The sequence below is a fragment of the Peromyscus leucopus genome, chromosome 1 (assembly GCF_004664715.2).
Source record: "Peromyscus leucopus breed LL Stock chromosome 1, UCI_PerLeu_2.1, whole genome shotgun sequence".
In the NCBI taxonomy this organism is placed as follows: domain Eukaryota; kingdom Metazoa; phylum Chordata; class Mammalia; order Rodentia; family Cricetidae; genus Peromyscus; species Peromyscus leucopus.
This window is the reverse complement of record NC_051063.1, coordinates 28,693,474-28,706,254: the sequence shown is the minus strand read 5'-3', so window position 1 is coordinate 28,706,254 and position 12,781 is coordinate 28,693,474. Positions and strand designations below refer to the sequence as shown.

The following is a 12,781-nucleotide window of genomic DNA, read 5'->3' as shown; positions in this document are numbered from 1 at the left end:
GGTTTCCTGATGGCCAAAGCTAAGACCAGAGGTAAAAATGCACCCTGCACCCCTCCAATCCTCTACAGCTGTTAACTGAGTACTCACAGCGTGGCTGGAACTGGGTTACACCCTAGGAATGAATCCAGGCTGCAGACATCTCAGCCTCCTCAGATCTGAGAATCCTAACAGGTGGCCAAAGAGGAGAAAGCAGAGCCTGTTCACAACACACATCAACAGACAGATAACCATAGGCAATCAAGGGAAGAGGCCAGCTTCACACAGGACAGCTAGGTAGAAGTCACAGCCTGCGGTGTGCAGGGTGAGAGCATCAGAAAGATGTCTGTAAGAACTGAGAGGGAAGGATACCTACAATATACCTCTGATGCCAGACTCCCAACAAGGCAAGCGGTAGTGAAGTCAGGCAGACACACAGGAACGAACACTGCATGGTTCTGCCTATAGGAGGCACCTAGAATGGTCCAGCTAATGAGATAAGAAGCAGATCTGTGGTTGCCAGGAGGTTGGAGGGAGGAGGGAAAAGGGAAACTGTCGCTAGAGAAGATGAAAACCTTCAGGACTGGCTGGAAGAGATGGTGGTGTAACAGCATGAATGGGCTTCCTCAGTGATGGACATAGCCACAAATGATAAAGATGGCCCATTTTATGTGCATATATTACCACAATTATTAAAGGTAGGCAAGAGGTTGGGTGTTTTAATTTCTTCCGTGTATTTGTATGTGCTGTGCAAACATGAGTATATGCATGTTTACATGTATGTGGGCACAGTTGTGACTGTGTGAGTGTCTGAGAAGGCCAAAGATTCATGTCAGGTGCTCTTCTCAATTACTCTCTACTTATTATCTCGAGGTAGGGTCTTTCACTTGAACTCAGAGCATTCAGCTAGTCCAGCCAGCTTGCTCCAGGGAGCCAGGTCTCTGCCTCTCAAGCACTGGGCTTGCAGGTGGGCTGCCACACACCCACCCAGCTTTTATATGGGTGCTGGTTATTCAAACTCAGGCCCTCATGCTTGGGTGCTCCTCTCTACTGAGTCACTTTCCCATCCCTGAGGGCTGCGTTTCTGAATCCACCTGAGTATTCCTTGAGTCTCTTAGCAAATCTACCTGCAGTTAGAAAAGTGGTTCCCCTTCCAAGTCTTAAAGATGAACTAGCTGTCCTTCCCCTACAAAGGACAGTTGTCTGAGGGGGTGTATTTTATCACAAGGAGCCTGGACACCACTGTGCCTCCGTCCATGTCATAGGAAAGGCTGCCTCTGAGGAATTCCCTGGATTAGCCCTCTGATTACTGAAGAAATTGCATGCCCTCAGCCCCAGCTGCCCTGTGATGGGTTCCTTTCTCTCCTGCCTTCCACCCCGCCTCCCTGCCTCCCCACTGACTCAGCTCTCTTCCCCCAGCTGTGCTGGAAGCATATTTACCATTGAGACTAGACCAGTGGACTATATTAACCTTCTTTCTCTTTGCCCACCATATAGAAATTATTACATAAATCCATTCATTCACTCACTCACATAATTACTAAATAAAACGTATTTTAGGTCTCAGAAACAATAAAAAAAACAAGTAGATTGGAGACCACTGATTTCCACAGTTGTATTCAGGGCTCTGAGTTAGATTTTCTATTACAGTTTACATTTCCAATTTTATCCTGTACGATGCTTTGTTTCCAAGCCAAAGACAGAGTTTTCTATGAACCGTGGGTGGATAAATCATAGTTATCTATTTCTCCATTCGTAGCATTTGCCATTTAGAAGGTCAAGGCCAGAGATAGTTCTTTAATATCTCTTTCCTGATGAAGGTGAGGATCAGCATAATGCTCCATGAAAAGACAGATGTCCCCCAGGGAGGCATTCCAAGCTTGAGGAGAATCTCAAGGAAGGCAGACAGGGAGATAAGAGCTGCGGGAGAAAAAGCAAGGTCCAGCAACTAGACACAGCTGGGGAGCTTTGCCACAAGACAAGCTGACTGGGCATGCAGAGTTCACAGCGTCCTCCCACTGGGTGAGAAAAAATCCATTCACTCACTACACCAACTGGGCTTCTCCTCATGGAACTCAGTGCGGTGAGTGCGTACTGCTGGAGATGCCCCTGAAAAGACATGCAAACCTTCCAAGTGCTTGGTGCTCACACACAGCACTGAACAGACGGATTCAAAACCTGGTGGTGGGTATTCGAAATCAAACTTCTAGAATGCATCAGGCACCGGGTATCATTTCTCTCCTGGTGCACAGAACCACTCAGCACACCTTGTTGCAACAGCCTAAGTCTCCATCCTCTGAGGCCTGACATGGAGCTGGGAAGCCAGGACTCCTGCTGCTCTAGGAGCTCCCAGCAAGAGTGGGACCTGGAGCCGCCAGCTCTTTCTCTCCCTTCTTCCACGCCACCTCCTACGCAGGAAAACTGCTGGTCTTCTTGCTCCCACCCTTTCCCCAGAAACCACAACCAGTCCTTCCCTAAACCATGGAATCATGGTCTGTCAATCCCCAAAGCCATTTACAAGGTTCCCTGAAAGAGGGAAGGGGGAGAGGAGAGGGAGCCAAGAGAAGAAAGCTGGATTTGTCTTTGCCAGAGGGAAGAAAAAAATGCAGCCAACGCCCTTGCATCTCCCCTAGCACCAGCTGATGGGCGTCGTTTATTTGGTGACAACACTCTGAATGCTAATTGAATGCGTTAAAGCCATAATAACCCAATCCAGACAATTGTTTTGTTGTATTTTTTAACTTCCTGAGCACTCTACTACCTACAGCTGAACAAGAACAACCTGGTAAAAAGATCTCCTCGGAGTAAAAATATGAAGAAGGGTGAGTGTGGAAGAGCCGGCACCTACTTGGAGTTCAGTAGGTTCCCATGGAGAAAAGGGCAACTGCCTGGTGCATGGCAGTTTGGTATCAATGCAGTAATTTCTGGATAGCTGCCAATGGTAAGGTTAAAAAGCAATATTACAAGGCTTCTGTGATGAGAGCCTACTGGGAGACATTTGTTGGAAATTGCTCTGCCTATCATTTAGTCAGCAAAAAAAGCCCCCAGTACTAGTTATGCACGAACTCTGTCGAGTGTGCATCTATAAATGATTCAAATTGTAAGCACATAAAGCCCCCATACAGGTAGACATAATCACCGTAAAAGCCTGGAGCCTCGGCCCTGTTCTTTCCCATTGATAGGCCGTATAAATTTTCCCTTTATGCTGCCAAATAAGTGGCATAATTATAAAGTATATTCTGAGTTTTAAATTCAACTTTTCTTGAAAATGAAATCAGAATGCCTTTTTTAAGCACCAAGCAATAAACTTTTGGGCAGCTGCATTGTGAAAAACTCTCCGTAGAACAGGCTGGCTACATGTCACCACCACCTCTCTTTCCGGCTGCATGAAGGGGTAACTCAGGCACTGCCAGCAGAAATTGCAAGATTTTAACTAGACTGTCTCTTTGAGACTCCAAACACTGGAAAACATTTTCAACTGTGTTAAAGCACCTGAAAGTGAAAATCAGGGCCAGGATTCCCAACATCAGAGCAAGAATAAACTAAGCCATCACTGCAGGACCTGGGGAGGCCCTTCTTTCACTCTCCAGCAATACCTATGGAGCAAATTACTTCCTCGGTGGCTCGGAGGTCTTTGCTTACACCAATATAGCAGTCCTTGCTCTGAAAGACACTCTCAGCCCTTGTCCCAAAGACCAGCAGTATCTATCGTGACACATACTTAATCATGTATCCTTGCTCCCACCAGAGATCCATCATTTGAGTCTGCAAGTTGTTGTCCACAGATGTGCAGTGAGTGTCTAGCCTATGGGAAGGGCTTGTGTGGGCCTCTGCTTGAGATGGTGCCTCAGGCCCACGGGTGTTGGGGCTGCATTAAGTACTTTCCCCCTTACTGTAGCAAAGTACCCAACTAAAGCCACTTAAGGAAGGATTTGTTTATTTTGGCTCATGGTTCAGGTCTATCATGGTGGGGAAGGCGAGAACACAAGGAAACTGGTCCGGAAGTCAGTGACAAGCGCTAGTGCCTGCTCACTTTCGCCCTTTAATTCAGCAGGGACCCTAATCCACGGGATTATGCCACCCCAAACCACGGGATTACGCCACCCCAAACCACAGGATTACCCACCCCAAACCACGGGATTACGCCACCCCAAGCCACAGAGCCCCCCCCACGATTACGCCACCCCAAACCACGGGATTACACCACCCCAAACCACGGGATTACGCCACCCCAAGCCACAGGAGTATGCCACCCCATTCAGAGTACGTCTCCTGTCCTGAGCTAAACCCTCTGAAAACACTCGGGATACTTATATCCAAAGGTGTGTTTCCATGATGATTATTAAATTCCTTTTTTTTTTTTTTTTTTTTTTTTTTTTTTTTTTTTTTTTTTTTTTTTTTTTTTTTTTTTTTTTTTTTTTTTTTTTTTTTTTTTTTGTTCATGATGTTTTATTTATAAATTCTCCCAGGTTATTCATCAAAATTAACACACAAGGGCATTCCATTAACCCACCCCTAACACCAGCAGCAGCCTTGGAACACCTAACTGAAACCTGTTCTCCGGGCCACTCCAAACTATCATTAGCATTATTTGTGGCCTCACGAATAGCCCATGGCAAACACAATGCTGGCTTTGAAGGCTGGACCCACAAAATGAGAACACAAAGAGGCCATTTTTTGTCCCTTTACCCAACAGGGAAGCCTCCCTTTCAAGGTGAGCCAGCTCCAGTCCTTGTCCCCTGGCATCACTCTGTGTGAAGCTTCTTAGAGACAAGGCTCAGAAAACACAGACTTGTGCATCAGTGTGTGGCCGGGCCCTCCACAGTGAGCAAGACCCAAAGAGTCAATCTGGTCAGCAGCTGTGGGTGTCATGGAAAACCAGGGAATAATGGATGCTTTCCCATTAGTCTTGAAAGCCCAAAGAAACTGTCGCTGCTCGAGGAGAGTGCTAGAAACACATTTCTACATTTTCCCCCCACCCCACGGTTGAGAGGAAGAGAAGGCACAAATAGCTGGACCTAGGAGTCCAACCCCTCCTGCCTCTGCTCAGTTATGACCTTCCTGTCACTCTTGAGACCCGCCCCCCTTGGTCACCAAACCCCATGCTGACAGAAAGCCTTTCGCCAGTCAAGCTAGTAAAGCCTATCTGTGAGGTTCACTTACATGTTACTGACGTGGCTGCAAAGATGGAAGCCAAGGAGACCGGAGATTACAAAATAAAAACAGATTTCTTTTTATTAGGAGGCATTTTAGAGGCAAGTACGCTGCTGTAGTCATAACAGCCACTTGTGCAAGCAGCAGGTTAGGAAAGCACAAGAGACCCCTGCCACCTCGACACCCACTCCGGGGCCTGTTAAGTCTGGGGAGGAGAAGGCAAAAGAAAGGATGCTTAAGACTCCGGGTAGGTTTTTTTTTTTTCTTTTTTCTTTTTTCTTTTTCTTGCATTGATTCTTAAAAATCTATTAACATATTCTTTACCACTCAAAAGTAAAATAAAGATAAGTCCATTTGGGGGAGACAAAATGGAAACAATTTCAAAGTGGGGGCAAAAGAGAGGATTTCATCAGGTCCCAAGTTCACAGAAATGTCACCCAACCCTCCCCATTGATCACAGCTGTTTTGTGTTTTCTGAGATAGCCAGCCAAGGAGAACTTGTCTCCTAAGAGACACAAATCCTACTTTTATTGGGAAAAGTCTGTGCCAGAGACCCGAGAAGACGGTAACAGTCAGGGTGGTGTACACAGTCTCTAAACCCACCCCCACCCTGGGGTGAGCATCTGTTTCTGGGTCATCCAGCCACCCACCCCAATTTCCCTGGGCCCTATCTCATTCCAAAAGGCAAACTGAGAGTCAACATTCTATAAAAAGAAGGCTTATTATAAAACCTTAAGTAAGGAGCTATAGCATGACCAGAGTTTCTAATACTTTGCTGTCTCTCAACCTTCTGTCTATGCAGAAAGTAGTTTCTAAATATTCTAGTGGACTTACTTCACTATTTACAATCTGGGTCTCTTAGGTAAGTCGATGTTGCCTAAGTTGACTGATAAATGAGAATAGAACACCTAAAAATAACCCCACAGATGCTCACCCAACAGTTAAGCAAACAAAGCCATTTCCAATGAGTCATTCTGGACCCTGCTCACCTTCCAGGTCTAGTGCTAGCTCCCCCTCACTGCAAATGAACCCACAAGACCTGTGTGCTTTATAACATATCCTGAAGAACTCAAAAAGACATCTTCAAAAATTAATTACAATTGCTGGTATGGTTTTTGTCCATATGTAACTTAGCCACACAATATTTAGCTTGATTAAGAGTCATGTTTCCAAAATTGTAATCCTCTGGTTGACATGTACTTAGCCCATATCTGTGGACTACAAGTCTTCAATAATGAGAATACAAACAATGCTACCGAGTGAATTCACTGCAAGGAGTTTGTTGTTTTGTTTTTTGATGAGTTAACCCACAGTCTACTGATTGACCCACTGAAGACCCAACAGTAATTTCTACATGCCTAGTTCATTCCATCATTCATCAAGGGCTTCCTCAGTCCCTATACAGACTAACACTTCCAAAATTTCTCTTTTGTTATGGCTACTGACCAAAAGTCTACCCCGGAAACACAGGAAAGCAGGCATTCAGACAAGGAATAAGAATGCGTCTCTGGTTCCTTCTGCACAGAGCCAGGTGGTAAATATTTTCAGTTTGCCAGCCATAAAGTCTTTGGTGGAAAACATCCATCTTTACTATTAAAGAAATAGTCAGGGGCAATAGACATGGCTGTGTTCCAATAAAACTTTATTTAAAAAGAGAACAGAGAGCCTACAGGCCATAATTACCAATTCCCGAACAGAACTGCTGGTTTGTTTTGGTTTTTTTGTTGTTGTTTTCTCTCCATTGCCAACCGTAGACAAGCATCTCCTCTGTTGAGCCTTCCCTTCTTTCTGTGTTCCCAATGAACTCTCCACTTTAAATTGTCTCATTCATTTATTTCTAGCTGTTTCGTTTAGATAGATTTTTCTCAGCCAGACTGAATATCAGAACACAGTCAGCCAATTGCTAGTTTTGTGCCCCTTAAATTGATAGGCTTTGGATATTTGACTAACATTTTTGTAGAGAGCATACTGAGGACTGCCTCAGGGACAGCCAGGAGAAAGCCACAGTGAGGCATTTAGAACCCCATCTGACTCCTAGCAGTCTGGTGCAGGTTCACGTTTGCAAACTGTCTTCAGCAAAATCTCAGCCCTCCTCAGCTAACCATACCACTTTGAATTAGTGTATCTTGTGAGTAGGGGGGAACATAGGAGACACCATGGTCAAGAAGAGAGTTGAAAATTAGTTAAGCAAAGGTACAATGCAGAGGAGAATCCTGTAAACAGTTTACCACCATCTCACGGAAGACAAGACCATGCAGAGTGGCTCTTCAAGGGGGTGTGCTAACATCCAGCTATCAAATGTGGCATACCTAGTATCACACACAGAGTGCGTCATAGCTACTGTGATACGACTATTCTACTTGGTAGCCACTACTCTTCTAGATTTTAGGGCAACCACACTTTAGTGTGAATGGAAAACACCAAAGAGTCGAGGCTCTGCCACAAAGAACCTAAGACACTAAGGAGCTACCGATAGGCAAAAGCCAGGACACAGAAGCAGTGTCCTTTAACAGACGGCAACATTGGCGTGTACCTTCAAAGTGGCAACAAAGTATTTTAGATGCTGTAACAAAGTCTTTTTCAGAATAGTCCTCACTGTCGGCTATCAGCCATCTACACACACACAGCCACTTAATCACCGTCGCAGATCCATTTGCAGTAGGAAAACCTGAACTTGGGGGGTGAGACCCCAGACTTCAGTGATGACTCTGTTGAGAGTATGACATTGGGCACATCAATAAACCTCCTTGGTGTCTGTCTCAGTCACAGGCCCATCAGTGTGACAGGTTCTCACTGAGCACTTACTATGTGGCTGGCCTTCTGTGTGGTGAGCTGTGGGCCCTGCTAACAGGGCTGGACCTTGCATCCCGCAGTCAGCGAACAAGAAGAGTGCTGTGCTAACTACCCGCCACTGCTCCTGCTCAGGGTCCAGGGAGGGACCTTGGCATCACCGGCTTCTGGTGGAAGGCAACACCCACTCCTGCCTGTCGTCAGCCTTCCCTCCTCCCTCTCCACGTCTTAGGGGAACGACCGGTCCTACTTAGAGCCATCTTAAATCTAAGATTTCATCTCAAGTGCAGCTGCCCTGGTCTGAAATTTCAACATCTGTGTGCTGAAACCCAAGTCCTAACATGATACTATTAGGAGATGGGAGTGTTTGGGAGGTGACTGAGTCATGGGGATAGACTCGCCTAGATGGGATCAGTACTGCTATAGGAGCCCCAGCAAGCCCCTTCCATGCAAACGTAGTTCAAAATACACCGTCTATCAGCCATGGACTGAGCCTCTCCAGACACCAACTCAGCCAGCACCTTGCTTTGGTCATCAACTTTCCAACCTCCAGAATTGTCAGAAATTATTTTTTATGTCACTCAATTTGTGGTATTTTCAGATAGTAGCCAAATTATACAAAGTTGACCCCATTTCTAAACATTCTAAGCTTTAAAATGAACAAATACTGGGTATTGGAGGGGGGGTTGTTCAACTGATAGCTAAGTTTGCAATGAGGAAATAAGATCGTCTTTTAACTAGAATGTCCAGGGAAGGGCTCTCTGAAGAACTCCCTGTCTATATAAACTTCATGAGGCGGCTTCTAGAGCCCTGAGTAAATATCACAACAGGTCCAAGTGGCCTAAGAAAGTCACTGAGCAAGGTAAAGAAAGAGGTGGAGACACCATAGGAAAGGGGGTGATGTAAGAGCTGCAGGTGGCTGGGACCAGATGCTGTGAGCTGGTGTGAGAACTGATGAGGATCCCCAGGGAGTGACTTGCATTAACTCCTCCCCACAAGGGCCAGGTGGTTGCACTAGAAATCCACCCACCAACAAGAGTGGGTGGTCCAAGTCCACAGCAGGCCTCGGGTCCCAGAGAACATTAATTTATAGACCGCCCCCCACACAGGTGGTTTCCTGACACAGGATATTGACTCAGCTCCTGGAGGTCCCTAACCTCTAGCTGGCCCGAAAGGTTTCCTCGGGTTTGGATAAGCCTCAGATAAGCTGAACTTTTGCAAGCTTATGAGAGCTGCACCTGCAATCCCTGTGAGATTCCTTCATCACGAACCTTAATCCATCTCAAATAAAACCTGTGAGTACAGACGTGGCTTCCCGCCCGTGTGTGGCTGTTTAACAAGGAAGGAGAGCAGCTTTGTCTGTTCCACAGAAGCCTCCTCCGTGCACACGGCACTCATGGATTTAATTTCTGAGATTTACATTTTAATTCTTTAAGAGATTCAGGAGATAAGTGGAAGGAGAGGTCTGTGGTTGAGACAACTACCCTTGTATGGAAACCTGCTTGCCTTCTGCTCTGTCCCTGGCCTTCCTTTCTTCCCTTTGCCATTTTTAAAAATCGCACTTGCTCCCTTCTACATCCTCAGATGGCAGGCAGCTTCTCTCTTCCGTCCAGCTTCCTTCTTGCTTTTCTACCCAGTCTTTGAAGCACCTGCTCTCACTCATTCCCGCCAGCTTTGTTTGTCAACTCCAGTGGCTGAACAGCAGCCACCCAAGTCCCCACCTTGAACCCCAGCACACAGCCTCACTGAGACTCAAGCTCTGCAGACGGGAGTTTAAGATGCCTTAGCAGACTGCAACATTTTCTACACTCAGCAACTGGAGTCCTTGGAAGGTAAAGACACACATGGACACAATGATAAAAAAGATGAGCGTGGTGCAGCCCCACAAGCCAAGGTTACTGAGCAGCAGGAGCTAGGAAGAAGCCAAGACAGCTCCTTCTCCAGAGACATCACGTTCCTGATGCCACGGTGAGAATCTGGACGTCACCTCTCCAGAACAGGAAGGAAATTATTTTGTGTCATCTTAGATCTAATTTGCAACTCTTACTGCAGTGCCCTAAACTGCAGGGTTGCTGCATGCATGTCCAGAGCCTTCCCTGCAGTCATCTCTCACACAGTTTTGGTCTCTGTGCCTCCTCCTCACCTGAGGCTCTGTAGCTGGGCCCCAGGCCCTTACAGTTCTCCAGGAGTGACTGACCTCTGCTTCCATGACTACAGAGGCCACATGCTCTCTATTTACATAAAGAACCCCAACCAGAGTCTGTCTCCACCCCCCCTCAGTAGTTTATTATGAAGTTTTCAAATATGGAGCAAAATTGATGAATCTCACGATGTGTGCTCATGTACCTACCACTTCTGTCCCACTACAATTAACAGAGTGAGTACGTGCTTTATCATGTATTTCTCCATCTGTGCACTTCCCCTCCACGCGGCTCTAAGTACTGCCCATGTATTTCTTGGATGAGTTCCAAAGCAATTTGCACACATCAGTACACTTGCCCCTTAGTGCTTCAGTGGACACATCGTTCACCACGGTTCATATCTGCTTTTCCTCTTTTCCTTTTAAGGTAAAATTTATAAAAGGTGAAATATACAAGTCTTAAGTGTACCTTTTCTGAGTTTGGGCAGATGCACAGAACTATATAACCCAAACCTATCAAGACAGAGATCATCACTATCAGCGGCAGAGGCTCCTTCTTATATCTTCCAAGTGGGTCTCCAATCTACATCTCCAGAATCAACCAAAAGTCTGAGTGCTTCCCATCAGACTAGTTTTTGGAACCAAAATGAGTGCCATCTTCGGGGAAAAGTAGATTCTTTCATGCAGTATTATGTTTTTAATTTCTGTCTCTGTCTCTCTGTCTCTCTCTGTCTCTCTCCCTACCTCTCTGTCTCTCTCTGTCTCTTCTCTCTTTCGTGTGTGTGTGTGTGTGTGTGTGTGTGTGTGTGTGTGACACATACTCGCACCACTGGAAGTCAGAAGAAGACATCCTCTGGAGTTGGAGCTACAGAAAGCTGTGAACCACTCCATGTTGGTGCTAGGAACCAAACTCCAGTCCTCTGCAAGAGCAGTAAGCACTCTATGTCTTGTTGCTTTTGTTGATTTGTTTTGTTTTGTTTTGAGACAAGGTCTGTGTAACCCAGACAGGCCTTCAATTTGTAATCCTCAGTCTCCCAAATGCATGTGTTTGCTTGTATCAGTAGTGATCCTTACACTGCACATGGCCCTTTCTCCTGCTAATAGAAATCTGCATTTTCCTACCTTGGGGCTATTAACAATGTAACCTGTTATGAATATATGTACATGCGTGTCTTCTTCCTGGATAGACAATTTTATTTCTCTGGGTTTGGCTGAGACCTCTTGTCTGATTACAATTCTGCTAAGCCCAACTCAGTCTCCTAGTTCCTCCTCCAAAGTGACTGTGTGACACAGGCATTAGGAGTTCAGACCAGTTACCTGGGTTTGAACTCAGACTGAGTCTAGTTGGCTGCTCTTTGCAAAATAAAACTAAATGTCCTGCATCTATGTCAGTATCTGAAAAATGAAGATAAGATGAGAGACTGGCAATCACATGACCTTCATGACCCCTCTCCTGAGTTGACTTGGATGACCCTAACAAAATGCCATGAGCCATACACGCTTACTAAACAGCAAACACTGGTTTCTCATTTCTGGAATGTGGAAGTCTTGAGATCAGGGTGTCAACAGGGCCAGGTCTTGGTGACAGTCTCCTTCCCCATTTGTAGGTGACTGTCTCCTTGCTGTGTCTTCCCATGACATTGAGCTGAAAGTGGATGCTCCCCTGCCTCTGCCAATCCTATTGGTAAAGATTCCACCTTTATTACTAACTGGCCTTCCAAAGACCCCACTCCCAATACTACAGGTTAGAAGGACAACAGCTGGTTTACTGCAGACAGTAACTAAGTTAACCGACATGAAGAACACTTGCTGACGAGAGCCAAGTAAGTAAGGGAATAAACAGGAACTGCTGTTCTCCTCCCACCTGGCATGCCCCACGGGACAGTGGTGTGCACAGTTCACACCTTTCTCTGTTCAAAAAGCTACAGGGGCTGGGGTGGGGCCTCAGAGAACTACTGGAAATTCTGCTGTCTAGATTTTAGAAGAACCAAGGAAATCGTTGCTCCTGCTATCTAAAACATCAAATTTTGTTTTGATGGATTGGAATCTTGTCAACCCAGGAACAGGATGCTCCCTATACTGGTCAGGAATGCCGAAGACCTGATTGGTAACTGCTGAACAACAAAGAGTGTAATAAAACAAGTAATAAAAAATAAGGAAATTCAATAACCGATACTATTCATTTAGGAGACAAAAATCTTTTCAATCACACTGGGATTACTCAGGGACATGAGAAAACAAAGAGGCTTTTCAAGAGTAAACAAACTGAACATTCCATGAGTGTCCTCAATAACTGTCCTCATCTGATCCCAGCCCAGAATCTGTCAGGTTCGTTACCCTAGCAACATGTTGTAAACACAATTCCATGCATGTTTGTCTCCTCCACTCAGATTCTCTGCCCCCAACCCCACTCACCACCTGTGGTGGGTGGTGCTCTTCTCCACCCCTCTCTGCCCTTTAAGGCTGTCTGTCTGTCAGGTCCTCACACTTCTACAGCCAACACTTCACCCACTGAACCATCTCCCAGCCCTCACAACACATTTTAATCAAGTTGAAAACGCTTCTCAAAAGATAACCTCAGCTACAAACAAAACCTGTGTGTGCTAGCTAGTTCTGCGTCAACTTGACACAAGCTAGAGTCATTTGGGAAGAGGAGCATCAACTGAGAAAATGCCTCTATAACTTTGGCCTGTGGGCAAGCCTGTGTGGCATTTTCTTGAT

The 12,781-nt window shown here is 45.8% G+C and overlaps 1 protein-coding gene across 4 annotated transcripts in view; it reads right to left on the bottom strand.

Annotated features, from left to right (window-relative positions):
• Window positions 1-12,781, bottom strand: part of Gfra1 (GDNF family receptor alpha 1) — a 218,823-nt gene that overhangs the window by 127,979 nt on the left and 78,063 nt on the right. The gene's annotated exons all lie outside the window — the stretch shown is intronic.